Raw genomic sequence first — 16,096 nt, forward strand, 5'->3', positions numbered from 1 at the left:
CTGTTGCCCCGAGTCCTGGACTTCGCACCCTCCGCCCCGCCCCGTGGCCCACTCTCCCCTTGGTGTCTTCTGGTGGCCTGGCGGACTTCAGCCTCCTGAGCTCCTTCTGGAAGGATCAGGCCAGGGCAGAGGTCATTCACAGAGGGAAGGGTGTGGTCGACCTTAAGAACCCCATTGCCCCCACTCTGTGTCGGAGCTCAGTTCCGGGTCTGAGCAAGCGTGGCTTCCTGGTGCTGTCCCCACCCTCACTCACCCAGGGTGGGGGGGGGGGTTGTGTCCACTTTGTCCCCTTGTGCAGCCTGGCCATCCTGGGACCCGTGCTGTGTGTGCATCTGCTCTGCTCATAGCTCACCCCGGGGCCCATCAGACTTCACTCATGAAAGGGAAGTGTAAGGATAAACTATTCCATGGTTAACAATTTCAAGGTCGTGACAGCATTGACCACACCGCACGGGCACAGGTGTGAGGCCCATGCATAGAGAACCGGCGGTATGGGCTTCAAGGACCCTCCGTGTGGGGGTGGGATGGGGGCCGGACAGGGATTTCCTGCAAACGCGGCTCCAGGCTCTGTTCTCGGCAGGGGGACGACTGTGGGCACTGCCTGTCTGTGGAGGGGCCCTGGGGCTGCCCAGCTCAGCAGGAACGGCAGGGGTGGGAAGGGAGGTCGCCCTCCCTTCCCACCCCTGACCTCACACCCCCTCATCAGGGTAGCTGGGTAGCTAAATGTCCCCTTCCTCGTCTAGCTCTGAAGACCTGGAAGGTGTGGGGGCTGGAGGACATGCAGAAAACAAATTCTGTAAAGCAATTATCCTTCTATTAAAAAATAAAAAAAGATTGAAGAAAAAAACACAAAGAATGCAATGGTGGGGCTTGTGTTCTCAGCCAGCCTCTGCCAGATTCTGCCTGTGCTTATGAAAAGACCAAAAGGCTGGTGCTCCCACCCCGTATCACAGATGAGAACAGAGACACAGAGAGGTTGAGCATCTTGCCCCAGCTCACACAGCTGCTGAGTGCAGAGCTGAGAACTGGACCCCTGTGGTCGAATCTGGAGTCCAGATGCTGTGATGACCCCGAGGGAGCGGCAGAGATCAGATGGCCCATGCTGAGCCAGGCGCGCGCACACACACACACATGCACGTGGCCTTCACCTTTGAGGCTACAGAAGTCGGAGGAAACCAGAGGCCAACCAGGAGAAGCCAAAGGAGAGCCGAGGTCTATAAGGAGGAGAAGCTCCACTTCCCAGGAGGCCGGGGAATTCCCTTCTCCGGTGAGTCTGTCTCAAACCCTAGATTCCTCTCCCTGGACCCAGGAACTGACTGTCCAGTGACCTAACTGACTTGGCTCCAGAATTATGCCTTCCCAGGGGTTCAGCTACGACTGGACTCCACTACTGTCAGTAATAAGGGGGGAATGAGTACATAGTCTGGGCTTCAGATTTGTTTGGAGACAAAATTTATTAGGAGTACAAAAAACCATGAAGGCAATTGACATGAACATCTCCAGAACACTTAAGAAACCCTCTGCTGTTTATCTACCTCGTCTCCTGTCATGAAAGTGGAAGGTCTATTTAATCAAGTAATTCTGTGCTTATCACACTCTTTCTTTAAAATATTTATTTATATACATATATATTTATTCAGCTGCATTGTGTCTTAGTTGCAGCATGTGGGATCTAGTTCCCCAATCAGGTATTGAACGTGCATTGGAGTCTTGGCCACTGGACCACTTGGGAAGTCTCTTCTCATACTCTTCAGGACAGTAATGGGTCATAGACTTCCTCTGAGGTCCCCTTAGAGCTGAGGCATGGGGTGGCTTCAGTAATCCTCCTGTGGCTAAGATGTGGTTTGTTGGTCATGACTCACTCACACTCCCTGCAAACATACGGCTTCTCTCCTGTGTGTGTCCTCTGGTGCATGATGAGATGGGACTTCTGACTGAAGCTTTGCCCACACTCCCCACAAACATAGGGCTTCTCCCCTGTGTGTGTCCTCTGGTGGGTGATGAGGGGGGACTTCCGATTGAAGCTTCGCCCACACTCCTTGCAAACATAGGGCTTCTCCCCTGTGTGTGTCCTCGTGTGTGAGATGAAATTTGACTGATCACTGAAGCTTCACCCACATTCCCCACAAACATAGGGCTTCTCCCCTGTGTGTGTCCTCTGGTATCTGATGAAATTTGACCCGTGTTGGAAGCTTAGCCCACACTCCCCGCAAACATAGCCCTTCTAGCCTGTGTGTGTCCTCTTGTGTGTGATGAGACTTGACCTGTCCTTGGAGCCTTGCCCACACTCTCTATACTTGACTTTCATAATCCTTGAGACCCCTGCCCCCGTGAATAATTTCTCCTCTGGATTCAGTTTCTGGCTTGTGCTGGGCTCTTCTGTTATTAGCTCATGCACCGCAGAACTCCCCATTCATCCTCTGGGTGAGTAGGAAGAGGCCCTTGAAATCTTTTTCAGCCTTATGCTTTTCAGCAAAGGTTGGGATCTGTCCTTGGCCTCCTGACCCTCAGGTTTGTCGCTCGGGCTGTGTGGATCTGAATATCGCTGATTTTGATTGCCTGGGCAGGGATCCTCTGGTTGGAGGAAGTCTCTTTCAGATGGTCTCAGGAGGGTCTGAGAGGGGTGACTGCGTTGGATGTGTTGGCTGAGGAATTTCTGACTGGAGAAGGCCAGAGAGCAGGAGGCACATGGGTGGATCTTGGGCTTCGGTTCTGCTGAAAGAGGAAGCTTTTGGTCAGGTAGCTGGTTTGCCATGGTCAGGCCCTCCCCAGTAATCATCTAAGTGTTGACAGGGCAGGATTTGTCTCCCATTGAGTGTGTCTTTACAGTCCACTTTTCCATTCCACTCTTATTCTCTACATCTACAGAAATCCAGGAAGCTTGTGTCAAGGGCCTTTTCTACATATCACCCAGATAGGGACCTTCCAGCAGCATCAGAGGCAGCGTCTCTCCTGATAGAGATGGATCTGCAGGGACTTTCTCTGCGTGTAATTATCGGAAAAGTCATATCACAGTAGCCACAGGTATTTACCCTACTGAGAGATAAGACTTGATGACTTAGGTGGAATCTCCTGAGTCTCACTGTGAGGGGAAAGGGTCTATTAAGTTAGGGGCGCCTGGCCTGGAGTTCTCTGCATATGGGAGGCAGCACAGGGGGTGGTTAGAGCAGGTGTGAGTAAAGCTGAATTTATGGCTCCTTGTTCAAAGAGCAGCCTTTGTGCCAATCTCTGCAGGAAGTGGGTTTGAGACTGGATGAGACCGAGCGGCCCAGGTCCCACTGACTACAGGTCTCTGGCTCCTGCTGCCCCAAATGGTTCACAAATTGCTCCTCTCTCAGTTTCCCATAAATTATAAAATAAAGGCATATCCTTTCTTAAGCCTCACCAGTACTCATACCTCATTTGTTTCATCCAGGCTTAGTCCATTTAACATGCAGTAGTAAGCCCTGTTTAAAAATACATCTCCAGCCAGACTCTTCACAGCCTCACTCCCAAGCATATTAAGCTAGCCCACTCTCCCCTCATGTCTGGCAATGAACTGACTTCTGAAGGGACTCACCGCTGCTGTCTCTTCCCAAAAGTGAACCAAAGCATCGTCACAGAACAAAGAACATGCTGCTTGCAGCTGAAAGCCTCGCGGTTGTTCTGTGTCACCCAGGAGGACCCCTGGGGCCTGCACGTGGACACAGGCCCTGAGGCTTCCGTGTCCCGTCCAGCCTCCTTCCCTTCCCTCTGTGCTTCCTCCTGCGACCCCTGGCCTGGCCTCTCTTCCCGGCCCTGGGTCTGAGGCACTGGTTGCTCCCCTGCCTGGAATCCTTTCCCGCAGGCGTTATCTCTGCAGAGACCCTGCCGCACCGTCCTGCACCACACCCCACCCTCTGCTCACGCTGACCCGAGGCACGTTCCCTGCGCTGGTTTTCCTCAGAGCACCAGCCCCTGTCTGGTATGAAGCCCCTGCTGCCCCAGGGCAGTGGTTCTGTCTGTTTCCGTGTGTGGAGCCCCGTCTGGCACAGAGTGTGAACTCACATGACAACAAACTGGAACAGTAACTGAATGCGCATCACTGTACATGTGTCGCTTAGAAATGGGAGTAAATGAGGAAGAAACAGGTAAAGGGGAGAGAGCTGATAGGTGCTAGAAAACTTGCATTTTGCTTCTAAGCCTTTCAGCAGAAGGTGATGTTACATATTTTTTGCATGAAATATTGAACATTAGAACTAGCATTTTTAAAATAAAATTTTTTACTAACAGTCGTATGAAATGAATCAAATTCTGAGGCATATTAATGACGACTTGACTGACTTTAGACTGGATTGTACTCTGCTTTGGAATCAGCCCAGGGAGGCTCCTCAGGATGGGGTGGGGTGCTGGAAGAGGGGTGGCACTCACCTCTCCCGGACGTGAGCTTGCTTTTCCCCCTGCTGTCCCTCTTGATGCCAAGGTCCTGGCCATACTCGTCCCCATACCAGACCAGCAGCTCACAGCCCGGCCTGACCACCTGGCAGGTTCGGTAGAAGATCTTCCTGTGATACTGGAAGGCCACCAGGTTCTGCTCCTTATCGTCCTGGACACAGTTCACATACCTGGGGTCGAGGCAGGGAAAAGGAAAGAAACCTCAGGTGATGAGTGCCCTCCACTCTCGGACCATGCCCGGCTCCTTGCCTTCCGTCTCTGAGGCCGCCCTTCATGTGGACCTTCTGTTCACACCTTCGACCAGGCCATGTGAATTCCCATTTTCAGATCCTGTTTCCAGTCCTCTTCCTGGCTGGAATGCTTTTCTCTCCTTACCTAATTAGCCATTTTCCAGAGTTCAGTTCCAGACTCGTCTCCACCTGGACTGTCCATGAAGCTGGTGACCTCCAGCTCCTCTAAACTCTGAATTAAGTTCTCTTTCATTCACAAGACTTGGTGCTCCTCGGCTAGCACGCAGCCCTCAGCACTCACCCCAGCCTGCCTTCTCTCCTGAGGCTTTCCTCTAATCTCCCCATGTGTATCCAGAGTCATATTCACTTGCCCACCCCCTCCCATGGAAACTTGGAGAGAGCGCTGACATAGCTTGAGACAAGGAACAGTAATAGTTTGTTCACTGTCTGCCTGTCCTGATGAAAGGAGAGGCCCTCAGAGAATGTCCCTGCTCATGGCCATCCTGCCCCCCATTCCTTCCCAGGCCTCAGGGCCCACTCTCACTGGAACCAAGCCTGGGGAGGTTGTTGCCCACATGGACTCAAGGTCTCCCATGTTAGGTTATCCTGGCACTGTGCAGTTACTCAAAGAGAGAAAAATTAAGGTTACTGTTCCTAAAATCAGTTGGCTAATGTCTGTCTGGAGTATGTTCTCCAAGAGGATATGGGTTGTGTGATCTGCTTCAGTAATGAAGTTCACTGTCTAAACTGAAACATAAAGTGCTTGGTAAGTGTCAATTAAGTGAGTTAAAGTGTCCCTGGTGAATCTAGACTCCTCAAGTTGTTTTCAAGTACCCCAGTTTTGTTCAGCATGTAGGCTTGTATTTTGATGGCACATGCCATATTTTTATTTCCTTCATTCTAATGTCTTTTGAAATGAAAGAACATGATATGGAGGGAAAAGAGGAAAGAATATGTGAAAGCTATTGAGGGAGCCAGGTTGAGAAAGAAAGGGGCGTGGGATTGAGGGAGTATCAACATCTATACACTGCAGACTCACTGCACTCACCTCATCCAGTTGGCCCAAGACGTGTCCTTTCCATCCACATACTCATAGCAGTTCCTCCCTTTGGTGATCTGAGTGTCAGAGAAAGAGTTACAAGCTTTCCTCTTTCTTTCTTTTTTTTTGGTAGGAAGCAATAGAAGAGCTATTTCCCTCTGCAGTCATTGGTGCTCTTCAGCCTGCATGGATTCAACTGCCAGTCGGACCACACGGTAAGCTTCCTAACTGTGTTCTTACTAACTGTAAAGATGGTGATGATATCAGACAGTGTGCTAAAGATTCAGGGCAGGAAGGCAGCCGTCTCCAGGATCTCTGTGTTTTCTCCTATTCTCACCTGTGACTGGATCCATGAGGAGGACATTTTGGCAACAGGATTTGGGAAATACTCACCTTCTGGTGTTTACTGTGCTCCACTCTGAAGGCCATCGAAGAAGGTTTACCTAAAAAAAGATGAGAATCAGTTTTTTGGTTGGAAAATGTTTCCAAACTCTGGGTATTCTAATTAAGGACACTTAATTCTAAGCCAGAGAGTGACAAAGACAATGATTACCAAAGGAGGAATGGAAAGTGATTTCTGTATCATCAACTCCCATGATTCCACTGGGAGCATTATATAATTTTCTTAAAATTAAAAAAAATATGAAACTTCATCTGTGCCTCATCTGATGTTCATAATGTAATAAATTTACTAGTCTTTCATGACAATAGTACTCAACAATGTAGAAATACGAGGAAGTGACTGCAATATAATAAAGGTCATATATTGAAAGCCTACCTCTAACATCATAGTCATCAGTGAAAAAGATCAAGAAAAAAAGGCAAGGATGCCCATTATCAACATTTCTGTTCACCATAATATTAGAACTCCTAGCCAGGGCTTTAGGTTAGAAATGGAAACAAAAGGCTTCCATTTGGAAACAAAGAAGTAAAATTATGTCTGTTCACAGGGGCATGGTTTTATGTGAGAAAAATCTTTAAATCCACACACACACAAAACCTGCACAGAAAGTTGCACGGTACAAAATCAACATTCTAATATCTTTCCATGCATGAAGAATGACCATTCCACAAAGAAAAATAAGAGAACAATCCTATTTATTTTTTATTTTTTTTAAAGCTGTAGTTAAGAGCTATATTAAAAAAAATATTTATTTTTATTTATTTGTTTGTGCCAGGTCTTTGTTGCGGCATGTGGGAACTAGTTCCCTGACTAGGGACTGAACCCAAGTTCTCTGCATTGGGAATGTGGAGTCTTAGCCACTGGACAAATAATCTTATTTATAATAGCATTGAAAAGAATGAAGTAATTAGAAATAAACTTAAGGAGATGAGAGACTTATATGTTGAAAACTACAAAATATTGCTGAAAGGAATCTGACATAAATAAATAGATAGGTGTCTCGTGTTTATGGATTTGGAGGCTTAATATTATTAAGCTGTTCATACTACCCAAAGCAATTTAAAGATTCAATGCAATTCCTATTAAAATCCCAATGGAATTTTTTTCAGATATAGAAAATCCATCCAACAGTTAACAAGGAAACTCAGAGCACCCCAAATAGGCAAAGCAATCTTAGCAAGAACAGCAAAGCAATCTTAGCAAGAACAGCAAAGTTGGAGGCCTCTGATTTCAGAACATACTACAAAGGTACAGGAACCAAGAGTGTAGATTTGGCAAAACATGTGTGCTTAGTCGCTCAGTCTTCTTGACGTTTTGTGACCTTTTGGACTGTAGCCCACCAGGCTCCTCTGTCCAGGGGATTTCTCAGGCAAGGATACTGGACAGGGTCGCCATTTCCTTCTCCAGGGGATCTTCTTAACCCATGGATTGAACCCGCATCTCCTGTGTCTCCTGGACTGAAGGCAAATTCTTCACCTGCTGAGCCACTGAGGAAGCTGGTGGGCATAAAGACAGATATGTCAATCAATGGAACAGAATAGACAGCCAGAAATAAACTCTTGGATACATGGTCTAATGATCTTCATCTAGGGTGTCAAGATAATGGGGAAAGTTTAATCCCTGTAAAGAAAGGTGCTGGCCAAACAAAATAACCATATGCAAAATAGTGAACATCTTACATCTTGAAGAAAAATCAATTCAGAATGGATTAAAGACCTAAATGCAAGACTTGATAAGACTCTTAGAAGAAAACAAGGGTGAAGCTTCACGACACTGAATCAGCAATGATTTCTTAGATATGGTGCCAAGGGCACAAGTATTAGTAACAAAGTAAAAATAGACAAATGAGATTAATCTTAAAGCCTCTGTGCAGCAAAAGACACTGAACAGAGTTGAAAAGGCCACCTACAGGATAGTAGAAAATATTTGTAAAATATGCATCTGATAAGGGGTTAATAAGCATACACCCACCCGTATGAAGGCTACCTATAAGCCAGGAAGAGAACCTGATTGACCATGATGGCACCTTGATATCAAATTTCCATGCTCCAGCATTGTAAGAAAACAAATTTCTGTGGTTTAAGGAATGCAGTCTGTTTTGTTATGGCAGTGTGAGCTGACTAACAGTGAGAGAAGGAATTGAATAGACTTTTCTCCAGAGAAAATACACAAATGGCCAACAAACATATGAAAAGATGCTCAATATTACTAATCAATAGGGAAATACAAACTGAAACCTTCTGTGATGGGCAATATGTCTAAGAAGACAATAGCAAGCTTGGTAAGGATATGGAGAAACTGGAACCCTTATACACTATTGTTGGCAATGTAAAATGTTGGAGGCTTTCTAGAAAACAGTATGGAGTTTCCACAGAAAGTTAGAACTGCTGTATGATCTAGCAATCCCACTCAAAAGTGTATTTCCATAAAGAATTGAAAGCAAGACATTGAATAAATAGTGGGCACATGTACGGTCATTGCCGCATTATTCCCAATGGGAGAGATGTGTAAGCAATCTAAATATTCCTTAGTGGATAAAAGATAAAGAGTATATATAAGATATATGTTATAACTATTATATCCACATGCACACAATGGAATGTTTTGAAGCCTTAAAAACGAATTCTGTCACATGCTACATCATGGATGGGCCTTGATGATATTTTACTAAGTGAAATGAACCAATCAAAAAAGACAAATATTGCCCGATTCCACTTCTATGAGGTATCTAAATTAATCAAATCCATGGAAACAGAAAATATAATCGTGGTTGCCAAGGGCTGTGAGGAGGAAGGATTGGAGAATTGTTACTCAGTGGGTTAGGGCTTCAGTCACGCAAGATGTAACATTTCTACAGATTTGTTGTACAGCAATGTGTATGTATATCCCCGGTGGCTCAGCGGTAAAAAATCCACCTGCAATGCAGGAGATGCAACAGATGCATGCCCAATCCCTGGGTTGGGAAGATCACCTGGAGCAGGAGATGGCAACCCACACCAGGATTCTTGCCTAGAGAATCCCACGGACAGAGGAGCCTGGTGGGCTACAGTCTATGGGTAGGCAGAGTCAGACATGACTGAGCCATTAGCACTATGGCCACTAATACTAACGTGCACATAGTTAGCAACAGTGTGCCATACACTCAGAAATTGTTAAAAAGGTAAATAAAGACGTGCAGGTGTATGGTGAACCGAGGCGTATGTATTCCCTATGAAGAATCTCTCCTTATGTCAAAACCTTTGCAGACAACCTAATGTTTGTTTTCATGTCCCTTTCACTAGTATTAATAACCTAAGGGAACAGAGGGACTTCCCTGGTGCACAGTGGATGAGAATCTGCCTGCCAATGCAGAGGACACAGGTTCGATGGCTGGTCCAGGAAGATTCCACTTTCTGCGGGGCAGCTAAGCCTGTGTGTCACAAGCTCCAGAGCCTGCACGTGCTCTGCAACGAGAAGACACTCACCGCAACCAGAGAAAGCCCATGGACAGCAATGAAGACCCAGTGCAGCCAAAACTAAATAAATAATTTTTAAAAATCTGGGAGAACAGAAATCCATAGATGGAGAATCATAGAACTATCTAAATTGTTTTCTCCAGTCTAGGCAGATTAACTCTTCTAAACTGTTTCAGCAGCAGAAGAGGAAGTGAGCTGCTCACTTCTATTTTATAATAAGTGAACTTCATTTTATTTACCTGATGTCATCGTTGGTCAGTGAAATGTGGGAAAGATCATGGAAAATAAATAGTTCTCTCAAACCCTTTCCCAGAATCAAAATAAAGAATTAGTTTAACCTTAGGCTAAGAAGATCATGGGTTTTGTTTTATAGACATAAATAAATAATGTATCTTGACATAGTATGTTAATCATTTCCTTTTCTAAGAGATTTAATCCAATAACTAATGAGATTAGTATTAAATCTGTTTGGTGAATTTATTTTTAAGGTTTCTTTAACTGCCTTTCACTAAGAATGTTCAGCAAATATAATTCTTTTTAAGAAGAATGATAAAAAAATAATAAAATAAAAAGAATGATAAATTTTAACCATAAAACTTTTGAGAATTACACTGGAAAATCTATACATTCATTTTCATTCAGGCTTATGTAAATATTTGGCCACAACCACTTCAGAACGCTGAAAATTATGTTTTCTTTGCTAATGGCTGAGATGTAGTTGAGACCTAAGCCTAGGCTGGTTTCAGGAAGACACCTCCAAATCCTCCTGGCCTCTCACCTTGCTGCCTTGGTGTCCATTCTTCATCAGAATCCTCAGTGTCATCTACCTGGGGCTTGATGACCTGCCTGTGGTGATGCATGAAATCCAGTCGAGTGGCTCTGAAACCTGGAAAGAAGCAAAATATTTGTTCTAAGAAGGAGAAACAAAGCATAGAAGCAATGGAAAGTGTCACAAAGTCAAGGAAATCTGTAGGATGGGCTGGGAGAATCTAGAATAAGGCAAGAGGTGAGCTCTGCCTTGCAGGGTCAACCTCCCTCTGGTGCAGAATTGTAAACATTTCCTCCAGTTTAGTCTCCACACAAAAGGGAACTGTGAGCAGATGAAGCCACCTAAGAGTGGGCCAAGTGAACACTGAGGGTGAAGACCTGTTTCATGTTTCCCAGGCTCACAGGCACCCAGCACTTCCTGTTACCTATAGCAATCAGCGCTTCGTAGTTTCTTTTCACATTCCTATATCGGATTTTTCCCCATTCTCCCATCTCTTCCCATTCTTCCTTGGAGAAGTATATGGAGATGTCTTTGAAAGCATCTGTGGCCTAAGGAAAATAATAGATTTCATAAGTGATTTACTAATCTAAGTCAGACCTTAGAGCTGAGCTTTCTCCTCCACCTTTTGTGCAGGGAGTAGCCTGAAGCTACTGGATGGTCTGTGTGAGACAGGGATGAAGACTTTCCTTCCCGACTGTGTCCTGCTTAACTGAACAAACACTGAGCATTTTCCTAACTCTCCCTGGACACAGAGCAGTTGATGAAGCTAGTGTCCTGTTTTGTCCCACTCCACCCCACCATCTCAGACAGGACCAGGCATTCCCATCCTGTGTACAGTCACAGGGAAGTTCACTCAGCTGCCCAGGCAAGCAGTCTGTGGTGCTTCAGGGACCAGCGCCGTGTCCTTCCTATAGAGCTGGCTTAGAGCCCAGGTTTGCCGCCTCCACCTCTCACCGTGGGCCTCCACTCTGTTCTCCCGGCATCTCCCTCAGTGCTCTCCTCTGGAGACCTGTTCAGCCTCATGGCCATTGGAGTGCTCAAGGCCAAGGTGCCTGTGGAAGAAGAAGGTGCTGAGACAGCCCAGACCAGTGTCCAGAGCCTGGTCTGTCTGCCTTGGGTGTAGTGTCCAGGGCAGGAAGGTGAGGGGAAAGTCAGGGTGAGGGTATTCGTGGGATGGACGGATCCTGACTAGATATGACAGACCAGCCTAATGTGAACTAGATTTGGTTTCTTTGGTCCCCCTACAATTCAGCCCCTCTGAGGGAAGGCACTAGGAGGGATGTGTCTGTGGGTGATGGAGGGATTCTTGAGGAGACCTGGAAACCCCTAACTGTTGGACTGGGGTCAGGCTGAAATCAGGGCTCTGTTCCAATGCAGCAGAGGGAATGTTTCTCCAAGAAGGGTTTTGAGGATCTCCTCCTGGGGACTCAGAAAAATCTGGGCATAATGTAGGTTCTACATGTAAGGGACAAGTCGCCCGGCTTGAGGAGATTTGGGTCCCACAGGCTGAAGTAACTGGGGTCCTCAGACAGACGGGACTGGGGATCTTTTGGCTGATGTAGAATGCGCAGGGTGAGAAAACTTGGGATCTGTGAGGCTGAGGAAATCGGGGGTTTCTTATTAAGGGACTTTAGGGCTCCGACAGGCAGGACAGTTAGGGTCTTGAGGAGGAAGAGTTTTAAGAGCTCGCAGGCGGAGGTATTCAGGTTCTGCGAGGTTGAGGAAATTTGGTGTCTCTGCGGGTGGTATTTTTAGGGTGCCTCAGGCTGAGGGGAACTGGGGTTAATCTAGGTATTTGAGGGTCACAGCACTAGGGGATTCAGTGTTTCTGTGGGTGAAGGGACTTGTAATCCCTGAAGCTGACGAGATGCAAGCCCCCTTCAGATTAGGACTCAGGTTACTCAAAGTTGACAGGACTTCGGGCCTCCCACCCTGGAATTTGCAGCCATCAGGCTAAGGGTTTATTAGGGCTGCGCAGGGCGCGTTCCCATCAGCCTCCCTGCTGTCCTGCCGCGCTGCCCACCCTGTCCCCAGGAGCACTATAGAGGTTCAGCGAAGTCCAGTCCTTGGGCGCTGAGGTGAAGTGAAGGGCCAGCAGCCTGCCTGTACCCTGTCAGGCACAAGCGACCAATCGGCGTTGTGACTGAGGCAGTCTGGCCAATAGGCGCCCGGAGGGTGCGGATCGCGATGGAGGCCCCGCCCCACCACTCGGGGATTGGCTGCTCTGTGGGCGTGTCTGTCAAGCCTCCAGCGCAGGCGCCTCTTGGCTGGTTTCTTTGTTTTCAGGCATGGCCGCTTAGGCCTGGATCCTCAAGTGGGCGGGTTGTCCTCAGGCTGAATGTTTCCTTCCAGTGCCCTCAACTGTTATATCGGCTCCACCAGACTGTAACTGTGCTCCCGGAGTTTATCCTAGGTCCCCCTGTGCCGTACCTTGTCAAATCCAGTTTTGGCAAGAACTCTTATGTGGTGAGTACTGCATTATTCAAGGGAAAACGGTGTAATTAGCTACATTCTGATGAGACACAAGATAAACACCGTGTGGTCAAAGATTTAAACACAACGCGCGGAATAAGGATGTTAGAAAAAACTTGGAGGATTTTTAACCTGAAAGTGGAAGTGGCACTGATGAGCCATCTGTATATTTAATGTAGGTATGAGCAGCCTTCAGAAATGAGGTATAAGTAAAACCTCAAAGCCTGTAAGTGTTTTCTGTAAGCCGAGGCATCGATCTGGAGGACTGTGGATCCACTGAGCTGAGTTTGCCTGACACCTACTGGCTTCACAAGATAAAATAAGGACACTGTTTCTGGCCCTTAGGTAGCTTTGCTCACAGAAAAATAATGTGATTTTCATGTATTGGAAGCAAAGCGAGTGACGGTAGAATTAATGTCAAGTGGTGCTTGGGAGTCTGGATGGAGAAATGTTACCAGAAAAGTGAGTTTACCTCTTGGTGGGTGTAGAACCAGAAGGTACAACCCAGCTCAAGCTCATGGGAAGGAAAAGTGTATTACTTGCAGAACTCTGGAGAACACCATGGAGCTTTCCAGAGCAGGGTCTCTGTAAACCACAAAGTTGGGTAAGCTTTAATCTATGAGTACAGGCATGTTCCGGCTTCTATGGTGACTCAGATGGTAAACAATCTCTGCATAGCTGACGACCCGGATTCAACCCCTAAATGAGGAAGATCCCAAGAGGAGGGCAGGGCAGTCCACTCCAGTATTCTTGCCTGGAGAATCCCATGGACAGAGGAGGCTGGTGGTCCATGGGGTTGCAAAGAGTCAGACATGAGTGAGTGACTAACACTTTAACTTACAGGCATGTTCATTAAGGGTCTTGGGCTGTGGGAGACTCCAAGCTTCAGTTGCTTGAAGTCTTGAGAGTCAGAACCAGTCACCATCAGCATCCCTTACATTCCAGCTGGTCTGGTATACATATAGATATCTATTCTTGATATAGATATAGATATCTATTCTTCTTCATATTCTTTCCCCTTATCAGTTCAACTCAATCACTCAGTCGTGTCTGACTCTTTGCAGCCCCATGGACTGTACCATGCCAGGCCTCCCTGTCTATCAGTAACTCCCGGAGTTTACCCAAACTCGTGTCCACTGAGTCGGTGATGCCATCCAACCATCTCATCCTCTGTCGTCCTCTTCTCCTCTTGCCCTCAATCTTTCTCAGTATCAGGGTCTTTTCAAATGAGTCAGCTCTTCACATCAGGGCCAAAGCTTTGGAGTTTCAGCTTCAACCTCAGTCTTTCCAATGAACACTCAGGTCTGACCTCATTTAGAATGGACTGGTTGGATCCCCTTGCAGTCCAAGGGACTCTTGAGTCTTCTCCAACGCCACAGTTGAAAAGCATCCATTCTTCAGCACTTAGTTTCCTTTATAGTCCAACTCTCCCATCCATACATGACCACTGGAAAAACCATAGCCTTGACTAGACAGACCTTTGTTAGCAAAGTAACATCTCTGCTTTTTAAAATACTGTCTAGGTTGGTAATAACTTTTCTTCCAAGAAGTAACTATCTTTTAATTTCATGGCTGCAGTCACCATCTGCAGTGATTTTGGAGCCCTCCAAAATAATGTCATCTACTGTTTCCCCATCTATTTGCCATGAAGTGACGGGTCCAGATGCCATGATCTTAGTTTTCTGAATGTTGAGCTTTAAGCCAACATTTTCACTCTCCTCTTTCACTTTCATCAGGAGGCTGTTTAGTTCTTCTTCACTTTCTGCCGTAAGGGTTGTGCCATCTGCATTGCTGATATTTCTCCTGGCAATCTTGAATTTAGCTTGTGCTTCATCCTGCCCAGTATTTCTCATGGTGTACTCTGCATAGAAGTTAAATAAGCAGGGTGACAATATATAGCCTTGATATTCTCCTTTCCTGATTTGGAACCAGTCTGTTGTTCCATGTCTGGTTCTGACTGTTGCTTCTTGACCTGCATACAGATTTCTCAAGAGGCAGGTCAGGTGGTCTGGTATTCCCATCTTTTGGGAATTTTCCACAGTTTATTGTGACCCACACAAAGGCTTTGGCATAGTCAGTAAAGCAGAAATAGATATTTTTTCTGGAACTCTCTTGCTTTTTTGATGATCCAGTGGATGTTGGCTATTTGATCTCTGGTTTCTCTGCCTTTTCTAAAACCAGCTTGAAGATCTGGAAGTTCACAGTTCATGTATTGCTCAAGCCTGGCTTGGAGAATTTTGAGCATTATTTTGCTAGTGTATGTGATGAGTGCAATTGTGCAGTAGTGTGAGCATTCTTTGGCATTGTCTTTCTTTGGGATTCGAATGAAAACTGACCTTTTCCAGTCCTGTGGCCACTGCTGAGTTTTCAAAATTTGCTGGCATATTGATTGCAGCACTTTCACAGCATCATCTTTTAGGATATGAAATAGCTCAACTGGAATTCCATCACCTCTACTAGCTTTGTTTGCAGTGATGTCTCCTAAGGCCACTTGAGTTCACATTCCAGGATGTCAGGCTCTAGATGAGTGATCATACCATCGTGACTGTCTGGTTCATGAAGATCGTTTTTGTACAGTTCTTCTGTGTTTTCTTGCCACCACTTCTTAATATCTTCTGCTTATGTTAGGTCCATACCATTTATGTCCTTTACTGAGCCCATCTTTGCATGAAATGTTCTCATAAGCATGTTTTAACGTTGCTATTGCAGGGAATGGCCACAAGGCGTCAGGACTTTTTCATGCCCAGTTGTGATTACCTTGAAAGTTGAAACTTTTAAGTTTTAACTCAAGACTGTAATTCAATATGGAATGTACCTGAAGAAACACCCAAAAGCTTGTGTATTCTTTCTGAACTTTCTTATTTATTTATTGTAATATTTATTTTTTTTTTATTTACTGGCGTGCCATGTGGCATGTGGGATTTTTAGTTCCCCGACCAAGTGTCCAACCCTCGCCCCCTGCATTTGAAGCACAGAATCTTCACCACTGACTGCAGGGAAGTCCCCCTAAGCATTATTTTTTTAAAGTAACCTTTATTTCATATTGTAGTAACATTGATATACCATGTGTTGTTGGTGGCAGTTGAACCGAGTGTATTTTCTCTTTTGTTGTTCAGTTGCAGAGTCAGGTCTTTTTGTAGGAGTGTTCCCTTTTCTACAGGCCCTGTTATACTGGTAAGACATCTATTTGTATATACATAAGTGTACATAAATGTAAATATCTAGGTACTTAGATACGTAAATGTCCAGATAGAGATATAAATGTCTAGGTACATAGATATACAAATGTCTATATGCATAGACATACATTCTAGG

General features: G+C 45.8%; 1 pseudogene; it reads right to left on the bottom strand.

Annotated features, from left to right (window-relative positions):
- LOC122439397 overlaps window positions 1–11,332 on the bottom strand; it is a 42,095-nt pseudogene extending 30,763 nt beyond the window's left edge.
- Window positions 11,333–16,096: the final 4,764 nt, after the last annotated feature.

The sequence above is a fragment of the Cervus canadensis genome, chromosome 4 (assembly GCF_019320065.1).
Source record: "Cervus canadensis isolate Bull #8, Minnesota chromosome 4, ASM1932006v1, whole genome shotgun sequence".
In the NCBI taxonomy this organism is placed as follows: Eukaryota; Metazoa; Chordata; class Mammalia; order Artiodactyla; family Cervidae; genus Cervus; species Cervus canadensis.